The following is a 20,439-nucleotide window of genomic DNA, read 5'->3' as shown; positions in this document are numbered from 1 at the left end:
ACCGACTGCAAAGTGATAAAAACAATAGTAGTCACATTAGCTCACTGGTCTAAGGCACGTTTTGCAAAAATTGCATTCAATGGCTGCATTTTATGAACGAGGTTTGTTATATCAGTCCTGCCGCAAGGTGATTGCGATAATACCAGCCGAATGTGGACGTGTATAGTCTAAGTTGTTATGTTCGGCACATTGCCAGCACAGTGGTTAGGCTATCGTGTGTAGTGTCGTGTTAGGAATTCACCTGGGCCGGCGCCAGCCCTCATTATAGGAGCATATTATTTCTTCGGGTGTTTCGTTACGACAGGGAAGTTATGCGTACAAAATACCGACGAGAACGTCGAAGAGTGATAACCCATTCACGCAGATTCCAAATCAAGCGCAATGTGAAGGAAGTTATAGAATGTGTTACATAATTACCGCGTTTTAGCACTGAAGCTGTTCTTGGTTCTTGGTCGAGCCTTTTTGTGGCCGGCCGCACGGTAATGCTTGTGGGCGCCATAAAAAGGTGTGCGCCACCGGCATCGGGTAAATCTAACTACTGGTACACTAAAAATTAAGGTAACACTTAGCCCAACAATGTGCCGCATAAACCTGTGTGGCCCATTAGGAAACTATCGGCACCATAAGCACACATGTGTCACATAAACTGCGTAAGCAGCCTAACACAGAACTTCCAAAACAAAGGAAGAAGGTGACAGCTGACCCAACGAATGGAACGTGCGCTACCATAGTCACACGTCTGCCACGAGATACTTCGTGGCTACAAAAGGTCATTACTATACTACCAACTCATAGCTTACCAAAAGGTGTTTAATAAGGAGCAGCGGTGCAACATAACAGATCGTTTTAAGCGAAGGCTTCTTTGTAAACTTGAGTGTTAGAATGGAATGGTCAAGACGCAATAAAACTGCACTATCACCTGTAAGCTTAAATTAAAGAATATTTAATTGAGAGCAGTGGTACAAAATATATGCACGACTTGCAACACATAAAATGCGCTCACGTTTTCAAGGGACCACAGCCAGATTCGGTGTTTCATCGGTGTCCGACATGCGCAGCTGGTTGAATTTTCGGGCAGTAGGTCAGCGTGACAACAGCCCGATTGAATACAAGTTTACCAGGCGCAATTCCGTGTCATTAAGAGTGCAGTGCAGTGAACTAAAGCAAATAAAGCTTTTTGAGCTATGGCGCCAGCGCGCCCCCAGGAACATACTTGGCGCGAGGTCACGTGTCGTGCCAATTGTGCGAGGAGATGAGCGAAGGGAACGGCTTCGCGAAGAGATTCACTTTCCAAGGCTGGCTTCATGCTGTAATGGTCTCCGCTGTAGTTTATTTCTTCCTGAGCATGCGCCTCAGGGTGTTCCTCCTTTCACACGACGAGGCAAGGGGGACATCGAGGCTGAGTTGAATCGTCCGGCAGAAAGCGCGCTTTAGAGCTGTGAGAAAGCCACGATGGTCGTTCGCTTCCTCAACCACCGACTATAATCTGTATCTTCAAAGAAAACTTCTGAAGTTCTCGCTAGGTAAGTGAATGGCGAAAAGCATGCTTGTTTATTGACTTTATCGCGAAGTAAGTTGATCGGTATGTGGCGTTTAACATTTCAAAACAACTACATCAATATTAGAGACGCCGTAGTGAAGGGCTCCGGAAATTTCGACCCCCTGGAGGTGCTTTAAGGTCCACCACATCTAAACACATGTGCATTCAGCATTATCGCTTCCGTCGAAAAAGCAGCCGCCGCCGCCGCCGGGATTCGATTCCGCGACCTGTGGGTCAGCAGCCTAGTACCTTAGCCACTAGACCACTGAGGCGGGGCAGCTCGAGTTCAAAAGAACAGTGACGTGTCGCCTACCTGCGCTAAGTTTTTTTTACACCTTTGCTCTTTATTATTTTCATAATACAGGGAGTAAACATGATAATAGATGAGTAAGATAGCATCGCGATTTACATTTAGGTCACTTCTTCACTGATATCACATGAAAGTTTTGACTGAGGAAATCCCAGGCTCCCATTTCGATGTACATTGTGATATTTGTTTTAATCGAGTTTCACTTTTTTTAGAGCGCTGGATTTTACCTTGTTGCTTTTGAGAAAGCAGATGAAACGATAGATTTCGGCATATCTAATCTATGAGCCAGCGGTCTGTTTGCGGCCTTGCATAAAAACCATGACCGCAGCTAATGGGAACCTTTGAAATATCCTGTTCAGCCATTTGTCCCTAATCCTCTTCAGTGCCATAATTGCATGAAAATCCGGCATGCCAATGGTGCATGCATGAACGCTACAGTATGCCCACGATGTGCTGAGCCACACACTGCCGACGCATGTCGGGCAACAAGTCAGGAGTGCGGAAACTGTGATCGTTCACATAATGCTGCCTCCAAGGGATGCCCGTGGATAAAGAAAAAAATTGCCATTATCCAACAAATAGTCAGAGACAATTCATCGCACAGGAAGCTGCTGAAAGGGTTGGGCGCCAACGCAGCCGTCGTAGAAGGCGTGCAATACAAGGTGTCGCGCATAACCCATCTTATTCGAACACCAGTAAAACAGTAAGCATGAAGCGAAATGAGGTGGACAAGCCCATAGCTGCGGACGACTGGACTACACTTCCGCGTACGCAGCCTGCGAAGGAGCCCCCTCTCAGGCCTCTCCGCCCTACAGCTTCCTCCGAGCTTACTTCCGTTGAGGATGTGTCAAGGATAGATTGACAGATTATCCCGATTCTACGATCCCTAATTGCTGTCATTCCAGACCTACAGAGAAGCCTGGGAACTCCCACTGCCCGAATTGGCATAGGGGCTGGACGCGTTGAGCCCAGTCCTCATTACCCTCACGTAGAACCATGGCAAGAGATCAACAATCGTTCTGCAAAGGGGTAAAAGAAGTATCAGTTATCTAGTGGAACGCTAGAGGACTTAGATCACGGGTTTCCAATTTTCGTCGGTGCGTGTTCTTGAATCGTTTCGCTATCATCGTGATTTGTACACCAAACTTCACAAACCCACTCATACTATCAGGATACGTATGAATTCCGTCCCAAACCTGCAACAAAACAGCAAGGTTCATGTGTACATTCGCCGCGAGCTTACTTTATTCATCCTGTGGCACCACATGACGAAAAGCAGTACGTTTACCTGACTGTGAAGCAAAAAACCCTCGCCTTCACAATAATGTTCGTTTACCTATCCCCTTCAGGTCGTTTTCATCGAAAGAGACTAGATGACATACTTGTAACTGTACCGGGCTCATGGATGATTACAGGGGACTTCAATGCCCACCACACCATCTGGGGAAGCTCAAAAGTGAATGCCACAGGTGGGAAACTCGCTTCATTTGTGTCACTCCATGAACTTTCTCTATACTTAATGATGGAAGCCCTACATTTCTACGAGGATCCACGTACAGCAGCTGCTTAGACTTCACATTTGTGTCCCGTTGCTTCGCCAGAAGCGTCAAGTGGTTTTTAGACATCTAGACTCGTGGTAGCGACCACATCGCCAGTTATCTCAACATTCTTTATTTATTTATTACATACTGCAGATCCTTAGGTCCAAGCAGGTGGGCAGTTACAAGGAGACATAGTTGAAACAACAAGTGGCATAAAGATTGTTTGGGGTGAGTGTTTATACACTCATAGTGAACACAGCAAATTATTTCGTAATAACGCACGTACCGGACAAAAAAAAAACACCTCAAATTCATACTTCATATGCTGTACGATTAAAGTAAAACTAAATACATATTAAATACAAAACAATAAACACAATTATTTCACCGTTCAAGCCAAGAAAGTAATGAATGCATAAGTATACAATATGTACAGCACATACAAGATGAAAAAGCAAACGGAAAGAAAAGAAAAACGCTGTTATAAAAGATCGGAAACCTGAATTTTCCGGACAATGCTATTTAGAGCGAAGGAGAAATAGATTCCATGAGGATGACCGAGTTTTTCCGTTCCAATCTGAGACCTGCGTGGAAAATATGAGAACCACGCAACGATCATCAGTTTAAAGTGGGCGTTCCTAGCGCCCGCACGAATTTATATTTTGAATCATTCATCCCGAAAACTGCAAATGAGTGGAACCACCTTCCCGCCCCTATCGCTGCTATCACTGACCTCACTTTGTTTAAAAACGCCCTCTCTAACCATTTCGCGTAAATTCGCCACTTATAAGTCACGCTGTGTTTTCTCTTGTTCGTTTTTTGTGTGCGCGTGTCACTCAAAGACGCAACCATTTTGAACATTGTTGTTACAACCACCCTGCCTCTTCTTCACATCACGCAGTCTTTCTTTTCTTTTATGGTTTTCAGATCGCCATTGTGCACATATAATTTTGATTTGCTGTATTTCCTGATTTTTTTTTTGTATGATGTATACCCGCTCCTCTCTGTAATGCTTCGGCCTTGAGAGTAAATAAATGAAATGAAATGAAATGAAAGCGTCTTCCTGCAGAAATATGGTGTTAGAGATTTTGCGTGATGATGCCTTGGGGGTCTAGTTGACAACGATCTCAGGTACTGCGATGGGTCAATCGCAAGTTTATGGCTCAAAAGAAGCATACGATACGATAAGCCTGTAGGCTTATCAAAGGCTTCGCACGCGGTCAACCGCCGAAAACATCCGGAGCATCAATTTGTCCGCATTCACAACCAGCATAGAAGACTCTTGTGCTAAAGGCTTATCCTCTGGCATTGAGTAATAAATTAAATAAGCAGTGCAGGGCACGATGCAAACGCTGACTTGCTCTTCAAGGCCCCCAGAAATAGACGTGGAGTTAGAGCGACTTCGCGAGATTTGTCGGCGTGCAGAGAGCAGACATCGACGCACAACGTTCTTTGAAGATCTACGCGTAGCAAGGCGCATGCAACCGTATGAATAAACAGGATTTCCAACAGTGGGCGAAGTTCTGCAACTCTCTAGACCCTCGCAAACCACTCTGTCAAATATGGCGAACCGTGCGAGGCCTAGACACATTTCTCAAAGAACGTTTTCTGTTTAGAGCCCTCCACAGGATTGATCAAGAAGCACCTCTAAAATGGCGCATTTTCGCCGATTCGAAACCAGCGCTGTATTGTAATTCGAACTGTTCTGCGTCGTGGACCTCATGACCGATTAAGGCGGGAAACAAGACAACTGTATTAACAAGTACTACAGAGAGGACATGGTATAACTTCTCAATAGTTACCAGGCCACAGCAGAATCTTCGATAACGAGCATGCCGAGGGTGCAGCAAAAAACGCTCACGAAAATGACACGATGGATCCCATTCCACTGTCAAGAAGTGACGCTGCAGCAAGGATTAATACGCTCGCACACAACGTCACTGGGTTTCCGTGGTAAACGGCCGGACTTCTACCCACCCGTCTAAACTCGATTCTATAAACCCGAATACATCTGGTTTATCCAGATCTGAGACAACCGTTCTCTGCAGCACGTGCCTTGGGTTGCCTTACTTATAAGAAGGCGTTTGCTTGCCGCATTGGATGGGCTTATAGTGCTGCGTGTGATTATTGCGGCGCTGACGAAACCATTCAACATATTTTGGGACAGTGGCCTTAGTACAGCTGTCATAGACAGTGCATATATATATATATATATATATATATATATATATATATATATATATATATAGTGTAATGATATTAAATAGTGGGGCTCAGGCAAGGGCGCAGGCAGGGTTACGGAAGCGGAGGAAGAGGAAGCAGAATAAGAACAGCCGGCCTGCAGCAAAGGCGTTGTCTCTTATTTCTCGTCGTTACAATGGCGCAGTCGACGAAGAAAACGGCTTACGTCTCGGTTTCGTCATCCACAACGCCCGCCGACGTGCAGCCGCGGTAAGCGTCGCTTGAGGACGGCGTCAAGCCCTCCTCGGCAGCTGTTTACTGACACCACCGTTCGGGGACGGCGTCAAGGCCTCCTCGGCGGCTCCAGCACCCGTTACCGGTACCAGTTCACCATAAGGAACGCCGTCACGCTTCTTCGCTGATGGAACCCGCAAGGCGTCCGTCGCGGCCAGCATCGATCCCAGTACCGACGGATGGCGTCCAGGCCTCCGTTGTGGTTCCGGGAAACTTGTCCTGGGACGCGACACGTCGCGGCAACCATGCGCACGGGCCTCTCTCACCTAGGGATGGCGTACATGCCTCCTCCATACCTGGCAACCTGTCGGCGCTTCAAGCACCCACCGTGTACGGCGTCGAGGCCTACCCGGCGGCGCAAGACCGCTTCATCTACGCCACAGTACCAGGTCACAACTCATCACATGGGTTCCGCTTGCCTGGGAACGTCGTTGACGCTTCCAGCGCCCTGGAACCCATGTCCACGATTCCTACCACAGCTGGATTTCCAAGGGACGCCGTCCACGCGTCCTTGGTCAGCAATTGTACCACCTCGAGTACCGCAGTCACTGTATCCTCCGCTGAGGCGCGCCTTGGCTCTTCGTGCGGATCGCACGACAGCGCAGCGGAGCTGCAGCATACCATCGCGCAACTCCGCGTCACGACCAACGCCCTCATAGCGTCGAGCTCCCAGCTACGTCCTGCCATCTTGCCAACATTGTGCGCACTCAATGCCATGTTGGCTGCGGCCGCCTCACAAAACTTCGAGGTAAGCTCGCCCGAGAACCGTCGCAATCTCGGACGTTCTCTCACGGAGGTATCAGAGCAAGTGAACTGCTTGGCGTGGGCACATTTCGGAGTTTTGCCCGCAGTCCCGCCATCGCCGATTTCCTTCGAGCTACCGGAGTTTCGCGGCTTCCAGGACGATGCCAAGGAATGGGTGGCAACCGTCAACGCTGTCGGAGATCACGCAGCGTGGACGGACCAAAAGAAGTGGGGCATGGCCATAGACCGCCTTCGGAATGCTGCCGCGGCTTGGCATCGATACGAAGGCGTGCGGCAGACGTCCTGGGTGGACTGGAGTGACAAGCTCATAGCTGCTTTTGGACGGAGTCACCATCACCTCTCCACGACCACCCAGTCTTACGCGACCGCTACCGAGAATAGATCCCAGAAGGAGACCACCCTCGCGGCTTCAGCTGTATTTTGCAGCTTCCCGACAGCCAATTTAACCACCTACCCTGGGACGAACAACCCTACAGTGCTGACCCTCACTTCGAAGCGACATCTCCTGATATCACGTCAGTCTGTGGCCGAGTGTGCGGACGTCTGCCACACGCTAAGCGCCGCTTCCTTCAAAGTCACTGTCAGCAAAGACCTACCAGAGAAGGTAATACTTCCGGTTAGTGACAGGTCATCTGACAATGAAGGCTCTACTGCACGTGAAACTATAGGAATAAGCAGCTTGAGCATGAGTCCGACAAAGGCAGTGCTGCAAGAGCACGCGTTGCCTCTCAAGCTGCAACCTGAACTCGGCTCTCAGATGACTACAAAGACACCCCGACGCCCCTTGCCACACCGCAAGCAACGCAGGCGTCGACGCTCAGTGCAGCAGGTGACGGTGCAGCGTGGACTATTTCCAGCATTTGTAACACGACTGCGACAGGATGCTCAAACCGACGAGATTAAACCAACGCGGCCACTTTGCAGGAGTCTGTATCTCCTGCTAGCGGCATCTTGTCCAAGTCAACAGCGTTGGCCCCATCGTGGACGACGCCTGCACCGACCATCACGTCACAGCCAGTGTCGTCCTCCGGAATCTCCTTCAACAAACTTCCATGTGAAATATCAGCTTGGCCGAGCCCGGCCACCCCGGAATAGTCAATGCCGCCCACCGGAGACATTGTCGGTAGCCCACGAGGCTCGCAGTCGGGGCCGAGTGTAATGATATTAAATAGTGGGGCTCAGGCAAGGGCGCAGGCAGGGTTACGGAAGCGGAGGAAGAGGAAGCAGAATAAGAACAGCCGGCCTGCAGCAAAGGCGTTGTCTCTTATTTCTCGTCGTTACAATATATATATATATATATATATATATATATATATATATCATGATGAAGGCCAGACTCTAGGCCGAAACGTCGAAATAAACAACGTTGTGACCGCTCACGGAGGATCTATACTGGACTATATATATATATATATATATATATATATATATATATATATATATATATATATATATATATATATATATATATATATATATATATATATATATATATATATATATATATATATATATATCGGTGGTGTGTGTGTGTGTGTAAAGCAAAATAATGCCGCTGTATCTAATCTAGCAACACCTCACAAAATTTAAAAAAATGGCGGATCCCACGTACAGTGGGAATCAATGATATGCGTGATACGAATGAGAAAGGTTGATATGTCACTTTAAAATCAGCACAACGTTACGAGCTGGAGGTAAATGATGACGTACATGACTTCCGTGTCATGATTATTAAGTTTCTATGTGTCGTTTACCTTCGTCATCTATTCACGTCACGTGATACTGAATTTAGTATATGTGGAGCTAGTGAAACGGCCACGAGCATGTTATGAGCGTGGTATGTTGTGATGTTTTTACATGACACGCGTGCCAGGATTATCATGTTTGCACCAGTCGTATATTTCGTCATCCGTAGACATCCCGTACAACCAAATTTGGTATATGTGGAGATAGCAAAACGGCCGCGAGCTCATCATGAAGGGCCCCATATACTCCAATGTAGCGTTGACGCGCGCGCACGGTGGGCACAGCGACACCACGTTAGCAAAACGCGAGCCCTCTATAGCCTGACGCCAGGCACGACCAGCGTCCATCGGCAACCGGCGTGAAATGCGACATGCTGCATTTCACGCCGATATGTTACCCAGACAACACTGCGTCTCCCTCTTTACGTGACGGATCGCATACGTTAAAGCAACGCAGCGTGGCGCGCGCCTCCGAGTTTATGGCAGGACCGGCACTTGGCGTGGCAACGCCGGCCTGACGCGATGAAATGAACGCAGGCGAACACGCACACTGCGTCACCACAAAAGGCACTGGCGCCTTGATTGTGGCATGCGGTCATGTCCTCAGATGACACGCATTTCACGATTACCATGTTTGCACCAGTCACATACGTTCGTCATCCATTGACGTCACAGTACCAAATTCAGCATATGTCAAGCTAGCGTAACGACCACGAGCGCATCATGAGTGTGACACGTAGTCTTGTCATTACATGACACTCATGTCGTGATTATCATGTCTGTATGTGTCATTTACCTATCGTCCATTCACGTCGCGTAATACCGAGTTTGGTACATGTGAAGCTAGCAAGACGGCCGCGAGTGCATTATGAGCTTCGCATGTAGTCATCTTATTACATGACACGCATCTCATGATTATCATGTTTGCACCAGTCACATACCTTCGTCATCCTTTCACGTATCGTATTACTAAATTTGGTATATGTGACGCTAGCTAAACGGCCGCGAGTGCATCATGAGCGTAGAATGTAGTCACGTTCTTACATGACACGCATGTCATGATTTTCATGTTAGGGCCTGTCGCTTGTGTTCGCCATGTAATGATGTCATACCATACCAGTTTTGCATCATGTCATCTGAACGGAACCACCGCAACATCTGCAGGACCATGAAATGTAGATTATGACATTCATGTGATCCATATCATGGTTTTCATGGTATGACTAGTCAAATATGTTCACCATACAGTCATGTTATGTCACACCTAGTTTGGTATGGATACCATTATCGAAACGGCTGGGAGAGCTAAAAGTCGTAGGCGGCTAGATAGATAGCTAGATACGCTCAATCGCCCCGCCGCGGTGGTCTAGTGGCTAAGGTACTCGGCTGCTGACCCGCAGGGCGCGGGTTCGAATCCCGGCTGCGGCGGCTGCATTTCCGATGGAGGCGGAAATGTTGTAGGCCCGTGTGCTCAGATTTGGGTGCACGTTAAAGAACCCCAGGTGGTCTAAATTTCCGGAGCCCTCCACTACGGCGTCTCTCATAATCATATAGTGGTTTTGGGACTTTAAACCCCACATATCAATCAATCATTAGATACGCTCAATGTCGCCGATGTTCGCTAAGGAGTGCTTCGCATTTAAAAATACACAAGAAGTAGGCTTCGCCCTGGGCAAAAGACAAGATGCACAAGGTTATACGTACACAACCTGGAAAAAGAATAAACGTACATTGCAAGAAAGTAAGAAAATGCTTCACTATATGAAAGGCTTCTGATTGTCGGCAAAATGCACAAAAAAAATCACAACCCATGGGCACCCTGCAATGCAGTTTACGAGATCTGATGGTAGCGCCAGAACACACAGCTTGGCGAGTAGGCGCAGCAAAACTGTCTTCCTATGCCTAGCCTAGCCAGTAGACGCAGCAAAACCGAACTTGGACGTGCATATCATTTTCTTTTTTAGTTGTGTTGTACGCAAGGCGGTCACGGCTGATTATGTAAGCGCCCAGGAAGCGTTCTTTGAAAACGTGCCTAAAAGGCACTGACACTTCAGCATGTTACTGTGTCCAGCGAGCATTCCATTTTCTTAGTATCCCTGGCGGTCGGTACCAACAATACTGAGGAGGCTCGAAGAGCTTCGTCGTGCCCTCTGGTCCACTGTCGGGTTCCTATATACAGAATAGTTAAGGACGCCACATCAACACTGAATTTACAACGTCATTCAAAAGTGATCTCATTTATAGCATCACAATCCTATGATTTCGTATGTCGCTGCTAGAAAACACTATGTCAGTTTTTAAAACTCGATAGGATGGTATTCAGCGTCAGCGCTGTTACGGTGTTTTCCCTCTGTGACAGTGAGATTTTTTGTTTAGCAGCGTATCTCCTTAAAGCGTGGGCTGAGCGCCCTGTCGTAATTGTATGTAACCACCTCTCGTTAGTTCTTGAACCGATCGTAGAGGGGGGTACTTGTACATATAACGAATTACATATACGCCAAAAAATGCAAATGGTACGATACTGAAACACGTTAGTTGTAGTACAATAAAAAATAAAATTCACTGCATATGCATGGAGTGAATGATGATAGGGCGAAGCGTTCGTCATTACGTCCGTGCTTCCGGCCGTCCGTTCGTTCTTGCTTCCGTCCATCCGTCCATTCGTGCATCCGTCCATTTGTGCATCCATCTATGCATTCTTCCGTCCATGCGTTCGTCCGTCCTCTCGTACGTCAATCTGTGTGTTCATCTGTGCGTCCGTACGTCCGTTCGTCCGTGCCTCCATTCATGCACCAGTCCGTCCTTCCGTCCGTCCATTAGTCCATCTGTTCCTCCGTGCATCCTTTCATCCATGCGTCCGTTCATCCGTGCTTCCGGCCGTCCGTTCGTTCTTGCTTCCGTCTATCCGTTCATTCGTGCATCCGTCCATTTGTGCATTCATCTATGCTTTCTTCCGTCCATGCGTTCGTCCGTCCTCTCGTACGTCAATCTGTGTGTCCATCTGTGCGTCCGTACGTCCGTTCGTCCGTGCCTCCATTCATGCACCAGTCCGTCCTTCCGTCCGTCCATGCGTCCATCCGTTCCTCCGTGCATCCTTTCATCCATGCGTCCGTTCATCCGTGCTTCCGGCCGTCCGTTCGTTCTTGCTTCCGTCTATCCGTCCATTCGTGCATCCGTCCATTTGTGCATTCATCTATGCTTTCTTCCGTCCATGCGTTCGTCCGTCCTCTCGTACGTCAATCTGTGTGTCCATCTGTGCGTCCGTACGTCCGTTCGTCCGTGCCTCCATTCATGCACCAGTCCGTCCTTCCGTCCGTCCATGCGTCCATCCGTTCCTCCGTGCATCCTTTCATCCATGCGTCCGTTCATCCGTGCGTCCGTTCATGCCTCAGACAGACAGACAGACAGACAGACAGACAGACAGACAGACAGACAGACAGACAGACAGACAGACAGACAGACAGACAGACAGACAGACAGACAGACAGACAGACAGATGACGTCCGTACGTGGCCAGCAGATGATTCACGGTTGGACGATAAAAAGTATAATACGCGCAAGGCGGCGGCGGCTCGCGCTCGAAGACGGAACCACGATGTGCGAGTGCGCGACAAAATAAGAATGATGACACACGAAGACGTTAGCGATCGCGTGTTCACCGGTGGCGCCGTACCGTAAAGTGAAAGCCGTTTTGGCGCACGCACGTGTTCAGAAGCTCGGTGGATTGGAAAGGCTGCAGAGCTTCATGCGCTCAAGGCGGTGGTGGCTCGCACTCGAAGACGGATCTCCAATGTGCGAGCGCTCGAGGCAGAAGCGTGCCGTGAAACTGTGCGGCAGCACCGACAAGAACCCGGCGTACGAGAACGGGAGGCAGAAGCAGCGCGGCAGCGGCGTGCGGACCCAGCTTCGCTCCACTTTCCAACACTCACCCCGTAGATATGCTGTCATTTTTTTAACGAACAAAATGTGGCGCGCACAACCCCATAGAGAGACACTCGTCGAGCTCTGAGAAGACATACTCCGCATGCGATGCACACAACAGACAGGAAGCAGCCACATGTGTGTGAAATCACTGTTTTCCAAATATAACTTCGAGGCCACACAAGGCAAGACTCATATAATGAAAGCCGATAGGGAACACATGCGGGCCCAAAAGCACTGACAGCTGGTATCTGCATTTGTGAATTCAAGCGGAGTAAAAAAGAAAGAGCTAAAAAGGTCGTTTTGACTTATGCTGCGACCATTCACCCCATCGTATAAAATTTCAGGAAATATATCGACGGCATGATTATATAGTTTGCCCATCAATATCTAAGTAAAGCCTAAGACTAAACTTTAACAAAACCCTAAATAAACGAGAGGACAAAAAGACGGCATTTCTTTGTCTTGGTTTAACCTTCTGCGTGCACATTTACCATTATTCTTCACGAATACACCCACACACGCACAAACATACACACAAACACCTTTTTTATTTTCCTTTATTTGTATGCGTTTGTGTGCATCTGTGTGCGATGCTCCACTTATCTCCCCGTAACTCTCTCGCAGTACCGTCACTGTAGATACTGCGTGTGCGTGCACTGCTATCAAATCTCTACCCGCCGAGCTTTTGTGTGGCCACGCGCAACATGAAAGACCTATGCTTTCGCAACGATCGCGAGGGTCGCGATCTCCCTCGGACTTTCCACAACACAGCTAAACGTCATATTTTCGGAAGCCATAAAATGCCGGGAGGACTCTAAATAATCAAGCGCATCACTGGCGCGACCCCAGCGGAGCAATTGCCGGCAATCTTTGCAAGGCTATATAAGGCCCTCCTACTCCAAACAACGCGCATCCTCCTCTCCTCCCTCCCACCTCCTTCTCGCTCGGACAATTGCTGGCACCAAGCGTGAAATGAGCAACCCACTTGGCGTAATGTGAGGGCATCAGGACGCACTCACGTCAAGACAATCAACGCAAGGCAGCTCACTTGTTTTCCGGCTTTCTCCGGGCGGGTATATATATACATATATATATATACATATATATATATATATATATGAATATATATAGTGCTGTAATCCGACGATATCTTGGCCATACGCAACCCACATCAGCTAGACAGCTCAGTATGCGATTGTCGCGCGTGTTGCAATGCGCTTTATTGCGTTACCACAGCTCGCTTTCACCTGTTGAGGTGTCTTCGTTGAAAAGACAGTTACGGGTATCTACTTTCCTCTTGTTTTTCTTATCAAAGCCACTTGAGTTGTACAATGGGTGATCGCCGACGTCTTTATCGGCATTCACGTAATTTAAGTTACCGGAATGGATCAAGGATGATGCCAGCATGGGCACGGGCAGTAGGAGAAGACGGCTGCACTCCATGAATCCGGTGACGTCACACACGCTGTGGAAAAATAACGGTTTCCGGTGGTTAGCTGGATTTAGAGTCGGAGACATCAAGGGCTCATTTTGCAGTGAAATATTCCTTTACGGTCTATCTTTAATATGCATAAAGGTACAACAGACCCTCCACTTCTGTATTTCACTGAAGCCAGCAATTTGCGTTTGACCGCATCGTGGGGCCCTTAAGTGGCCACTACGCTATAACTATTTCTTTCGTGAAGCAGTGAAGGACCCACTATGCCTCCGTAGGGCAACACGCGAACTTATACAACTGCTCACTTTGTTAATGGTTCTGCTGCTGATGATGAATATGTCAGCGCGCTATGTACTGGGTTGACCATTAAAACACTCACTCGTGGCTCTAACATCGTTTGACGTCTTGCATGTTTCTTCGCTTCTGCCACGCAATAAATAATGAGTTAAGCAGCCTCCTTCCCCTACATGACCTTCATATACAGCTGTTTTTTTTTTTTTTGACGCAGGTGCAAAAAATACTTCGACTCTGCTCTGTTGTAGAGCACTGGTTCGTCACGCAGACGGCGTTGGTTGGATCCTCGCTTGGACCCGCAATTTTTTTTATTTCTTTATTTGCCTCTTTCTCACTTTGGTCGTTAGGAACAAAAAGATTATTTTTCATTGATAACCAGGTGCGTCCACTCCAACGCCGAAATATCAGCGAGCTCCTTAACTTTATCGCGTTAACATTCGTTATTTCGCAAAACAAATTGAATTCGATTTAGTGCTGAATCAAACATTCACAGTTATCCTATACTTTTCAAATAATCATCACCAGCTGGAAAACCCCAAATGAACAAGATGTTGGAGCAGCTAGGGATAGTTTTCAACGGCATGGCTGTATAAACTAGCCTCTCCGCCGTTTCGTGTTAACCAAAAACTATCGCCGTCATGAAAGAGCCCCAACCTCTAGAGCATGCTCACACTATAAACAGGCCGGTGCGCAGTCTCCTCCTCTTCTTCTGCATTTTCTGCTCCGTGAACACGATTGCTATCCCGATGCGCGGACGTGGGACGCATCAACTCGAATGGGCAAAAGAAGAAGTGCAAAGAGAGAAAAACAAAGATAGAGAACGAAATAAATAAAGTGATTGAAAAAAAGAAACACGAAATACACAAAGAGAGAATGAGACAGAAAGAAACAGTCACAAAAAAAAGAAAATGCAGCAAGCACGACAGAAAAAGGAGAAGAAAGAGTGAAAGAGGAATATGCAGAAAGAGGCAGCAGGAAGCGAAAAGAGAGAAAAGTGAAGTGGAAAAAAGAAACGATAAATATAGCAAGAGAGAGAGTGAAAGAGAAATACAGAAACGTGGACAGCAAGAAAGAGAAACGAGAAAGAAATAAGCAGAAAGAAAAATATAAATTAAGCAGAAGCAAGGCCACCGAGCGTCCCTATTCCTTTATAGGCATGGCAACCTTAGTGCGAAGCTGCGTGCCTACATTTTTGTTATTTTGTTTAATTAATTACCTTGATGAACGCAGCCCAAGCTTTTACTGGGGTATGGATAGGATATTGATTCATGGACGAAGGAGCGTTTGCTCGACACTCTATAGTGTCACGATAGCGACAGTTTTCTCAGTCCACCGACATCACTCTGACACTCACAAATATTTTGATTCACGAAATACTTTTAATGTTGAATGTCTCTGTTCAATGTTAGTGATTGTGACAGGGTACCACTTTGAACACTGATGCAACTGCGGGATTTCATCGACAGCTGTATTCAAAGTTACCCCAGTTGACATAACTCTTGTATTCTTTCTCGATTACAGCAATCGCAATGCTCCTTCAGTATTGTGAAAGCGTGTGGGCGTTTGTGTAAAATAAAATGTCATGACGCTCCACGGCTGTTTCAAAAACAGATGCCCTGCTACTGGAAGGCTATTCGAATAAAATTCAATTCGGTTCTGGAATTCAATATGCGCGCGCATTCCTACCAAACGATACACCGATGTTAGGAGTTCAGACGCGAAGCTTATACACGAGCTAGTGCAAGAGAGCCACTTGCGTGACACATTTCGACGTGCTGCTTAGTAACCACGTGACTTTCAATATTCTACCTAATGTTGCGTCGCACTGCCAACTGCTTGGCTGGAACGAGGAAAAATACTCGAATGACACGCGCGTTCGCTTCCGTGCATTGGTCATGTGGTAGTGTGGGCGTTCCCTTGGGTCGTTTCGTGGTGTTGAGTAATCGCATCCCCGAGAGCTCCTCTCTAAAGTAAGTGGTGCGCGAATGAGACGAATAGCAGCGTGGCACAAACCTCGCAGTCGTCGAAGTCAACAGACGCATCAGAGCATGTTTCCGTAAGCAGACCACCCTGGGCCGCCAAAGGAGAGCGGCTCGAAGTTTACTGTCGACAAGGGTACGTAATTCGCTTCCCTCAAGATACCTCAAATTTCACAGTGACGTTTTCTGTCACATTGTTCATGCGATTCTCGTTGTGGTTGTTATAGTAATACGGCTGTATGCTATAGCGGTCTAAAATTTGCGGGCCACCGCATCGACAAGCAGCTCTACTAGTAACTATTATGCTGTTGGTCTTTCCGCTATTGTGTATGTAAAAACAAACTAATTACGCCTATAAATCACATTAGATTAGTAATTCTATTTAACATAGAGTTCAACTATCAGATATTCCTATAATCTTGTGTTTCGAAATTTTACCTGTTATTGAAGTATATAATATACCAGAGGTACTGAGGGCTTCTAGCTCCCATCTTCCCTTAAACCTCTTCCTCATGAAGATTACGAAAGGCGTTAGTTCTAATACATGAAATGAACCTAAAATAAAATATTTTGATTAATTGCGAAAATTCCGATCAATCTCATGTGCTGTGGGAAGTGATTCTTGTGAAGCTGTGAGCGAGTAGCTTGATACCAAATTTTATTTTATAAGTGCCAAGTCAAAGGAGTTGGATCTACGTTTTTATTTAATTCAAGTAGCGCCGCGGCTATTATTTACTAAGATGGCACGCCTGCTACACTGGCGTGTGAAAGGTAGGCCGTGGTCCAACGTGAAAGCCGGCACTTGCGTCTTAGAGGACAGACGTGGGGTATCCGTTGGGTAGATATGAAGAAGAAACCGAACTTATGCTAAACTAAGCCGATGCACATATTATAGTAGCACTGCATTTGTGTTTGACCTAAAGGAAAAGCGATACTAATTAGGAATAGTGTATGAATGAACATGGAGTTATGCCACATAAAAAGAAAAAGATACCCCAATATCACTTTTTATATTTATTTTTGGTTGATCTTTGTGTGACATGCAAGTTGCTCAATAATTAAAAAATTATTACTTCGATGCGACTGTTTGTATAGCTCATACAGAATATGCGTTGCTGTCAGAGCAATCTGGGAATATTGTAGTCCGCTATATACTGAGCAGAAACGTTAAACGATCAAACATTGTTGCCTTCAAGCCGTGCACTGTGTTTGATCAGCGGTTACATAGAGATATTCCATTTTCAATTAATGATTTGATTGATTTGTGAGATTTAACGTCCCCAAAACCGCCAGAAAATAGGAGAGACGCCGTAGTGAAGGGCTCCGGAAATTCCGACCACTTGGGGTTCAACGTGCACCCAAATCTGAGTACACGGGCCTACAACATTGCCGCCTCCATCGGATATACAGCCGCCACAGCCGGGATTTGATCCCGTGACCTGCGGGTCTGCAGCCGAGTACCTTCACCACAAGACCACCGTGGCGGGGCCGGTGAAATCTGGAAGAATATAAATGTTGCAGATGCATTTTGCTGCAGATTGGCTCTCGTCAAGTGTAAGATAACACACACTGCGCATCAGCTTTAGAGGCGGCTGCACAGCATCGGGATAAGTAGCGGACCACGCCAGCAACATGCTAATTATAGACATTAAGCAAAGTATACTGCTTTCTAGTAAACCACCGTGTGCATTTCCACCATGTTAAAGGCTAAGCGTTCTCCACAAGTGCACATACGGAACTCACGTATTTACGTGAAGCGGCTAATAGGACCGGCAATTTCGGCATATTTTTAAGTGACGTACTGCCCCTATAGAGAAACATGGAACCCCAGGTGGTCGAAATTTCCGGAGCCCTCCACTACGGCATCTCTAATAATCAATCATATGGTGGTTTCGGAACGTTAGACCCCACATATTATTATTAAACTTGAATAGTCTGAAATTGCACATGGACATGTTGGGCAGATTGAAAACGATGCAGGAAATGCGTACCGACCTTTCCTGGTGTGTCAGGTGGGCGGGATTCAAATGCTGTCATTATTAGAAATCATGCATGGCCGGCGAAATGGGCTTTGAAAACCGGAACCCAGGCAGTATTCGTAGCCGTAGAACACATTCCGTCCTTCTGCTTCGTGTCGAGAGTTGTGAGAGCTTCGTGACGTTTTGGAAGAATGGCCGGAAATAGGGGTTATGCTTCTCGCTGAGCTCTAGCCAACCAGTGGAAGCCAACGTGGATAATCCACAAGGTGGATATGTCGAATGTCGTGCCCAATTGTCATAGTAGGCACGCGTAGGAAGAAGTAGATAAGCCTAAACAGATGTATAACCAAGGAATTAACTGAAATAGTTATTTGGAATTGTTGAATTTTCTCAAATTAGCACAACATTAGTTATTTAAGCAGTTTCAATGGGCGGATAATTATAATGCGCAAAGCAGAAACAAAATAGTGACACGGTATAGACTCCGTGAACTTAAGGCCCCTGTATTTTTCAAAGGTAGCGCAAACTCCCTTCCCCGCGCCGTTTCCTCCTCGCCCGCAGCCGCCACGAAGGAGCGACTCACGCGGAGCGCGCCGCCGGACGGTTTCGTTTTGTCGCGCGGCGCGTTGAAGTAAGGCCCCTAGGGGCCTTACGTTGAAGTGCTTGCTTAAAACGCGCCAATTCTTGGCGTAAATGCACAACGGTGCTCGCAAATACTGTGTAAGAACAACAGTGTGCGATCGGCCAGTGCCTTAGCTATCATCTCGCGTTTTGAGGGGAACCAAATGTACCAAATGCCGCCCTATCGCAATCTGCCTTTGCAGTACTCATCGTCGATTTATTCTGGGGTCTGCTTCATAAGATAGAAAAATCTGGTCTTCGTGTGATCTTTCTTGGGTTTATAAGTGTGGAACAGCCCCTCAAAAGTTAATATGAGTGCTCTTAGAGCTCGAGTTTGTACAGGAACAACAGATCCCTACTGAAATTTGGGACATGCATGCCTGCTTTCATAATAAGACGTGTGTAAACGATTCATCCATAAAATACCACAAACGTTTAGTGGGATGAAGGTAGATTTTATTGAGTGCGCAAATAAAATGCGGGAAGCATCGAATAATCACGAACGCTGCAAAAGATTCCAGTAGAGCGACGACAGGGCGAAACAATATCGCTATCAAATCAGATAGCCTCTACAGCATGCGAAGGAAAGAGAAAAAAACTTCATTCGGAGCCCTCCACTACGGCGCGCCTCATCGCCCTGCTTTGCATCGGCTCGTTAAACCTTGCACTCACTGAATCAGAGAAGAAAACACCTGCTTTGAACGTAGGTGACACAGCCGGGCGTGGCCAAACACAAACAATACAAGAGGTGTCGTTCGCAGACGTATAAAAATACACGATAAAATATTGAAACAATCATTGCGCACTTATACGTAGAGGAACCTTTTCAATCACAGACAAACACATCGTTGCATCGTGTATACAAGAAATAGACAAAGCATAAACAAAACCATTGCACATTTGTAACGGTATCGCTCATTAAAACATTCAAGTCAAGTGACAAAGGGGTGAAACACTCTCATTAAATCAGATAGCCTGTAAGGCATACAAAAAAAAACAGAAGAAAACTCGCTGTCTGAACACAGATCAGACAACCGAGAGTGGCGCCCGGACATAAAGAAAACACAACATGCACTGGTTCGCAGCAATACACAAATGCATCATAAAATATTGAAACCCTCATTGCAGACTTTTAAGTAAAGGAACCCTCGTTTTTAATTGCAGCTATACACATAAGGCACTAAAGTAAAATATACATCGGACATATCTAAGTATATACAAGCACTAGGCAAAAGCATAAACAAAACTCATTCACATTTGTAAAGAAACCTTCTTTTTCGATCCCAAATATACACATAAGGTACCTAAGTCTACTAATGTGACATTTCTAAGTGTGTACAGGAAATAGGCAAAAACATAAACAAAACTAGTGCACGTTTTTAACGGCATCTCTCATTGAAACACTCCTGCTGCCCGACTTCTTCGAAGCCAGTCGCTTCCTCTCCGCTTCAGCATTGGACTTCTTTACTAATATCTACATCCTTGTTCGCAAAAACAACTGTACAATCTTCTTGGGCAGTTCATGGCATGGCGGGAAAGAATTGGCTGTGAACAAAGAAGCTATTATTTTTTCCTGTAATGCTGGTACACTGACTTTGTTTGTGAGAAGGTCCACTTCATTTTTTCTGACGTAAGCCTCTGCAAACTCAACAGCCTGCAACACTGCCGCTGATGGAATAGCCAGCGTCATTTTGTGTTTGGTGAAGCTTTTCAACTGCTGAAGCCTGCAAGCATTACTGCTGTCAGACAGTGCAGCTTGACATTCTTGGCAGGCCAAACCATTCTTGACTCCCCTTACAACATATCCAGCGAGGTATGTCAATGACTC

The 20,439-nt window shown here is 46.6% G+C and overlaps 1 protein-coding gene across 2 annotated transcripts in view; it reads left to right on the top strand.

The window, feature by feature from the left end:
* The first annotated feature begins 1,447 nt into the window (after positions 1-1,447).
* The window catches only part of LOC119177820 (uncharacterized), a 54,654-nt gene continuing 35,662 nt past the window's right edge, over positions 1,448-20,439 (top strand). Inside the window, exon 1 of one of the 2 annotated variants that reach the window (XM_075887478.1) lies at positions 1,448-1,523. The gene's annotated coding sequence lies outside the window, so the exon portion shown is untranslated. Of the gene's footprint in view, positions 1,524-16,032; positions 16,148-20,439 lie in introns of those variants that run through there. The other variant, XM_075887477.1, reaches the window with a different exon arrangement.

This window comes from Rhipicephalus microplus, chromosome 1 (assembly GCF_043290135.1).
Source record: "Rhipicephalus microplus isolate Deutch F79 chromosome 1, USDA_Rmic, whole genome shotgun sequence".
NCBI classification, from domain to species: Eukaryota; Metazoa; Arthropoda; class Arachnida; order Ixodida; family Ixodidae; genus Rhipicephalus; species Rhipicephalus microplus.
This window is presented reverse-complemented; position numbering and strand designations above follow the sequence as displayed.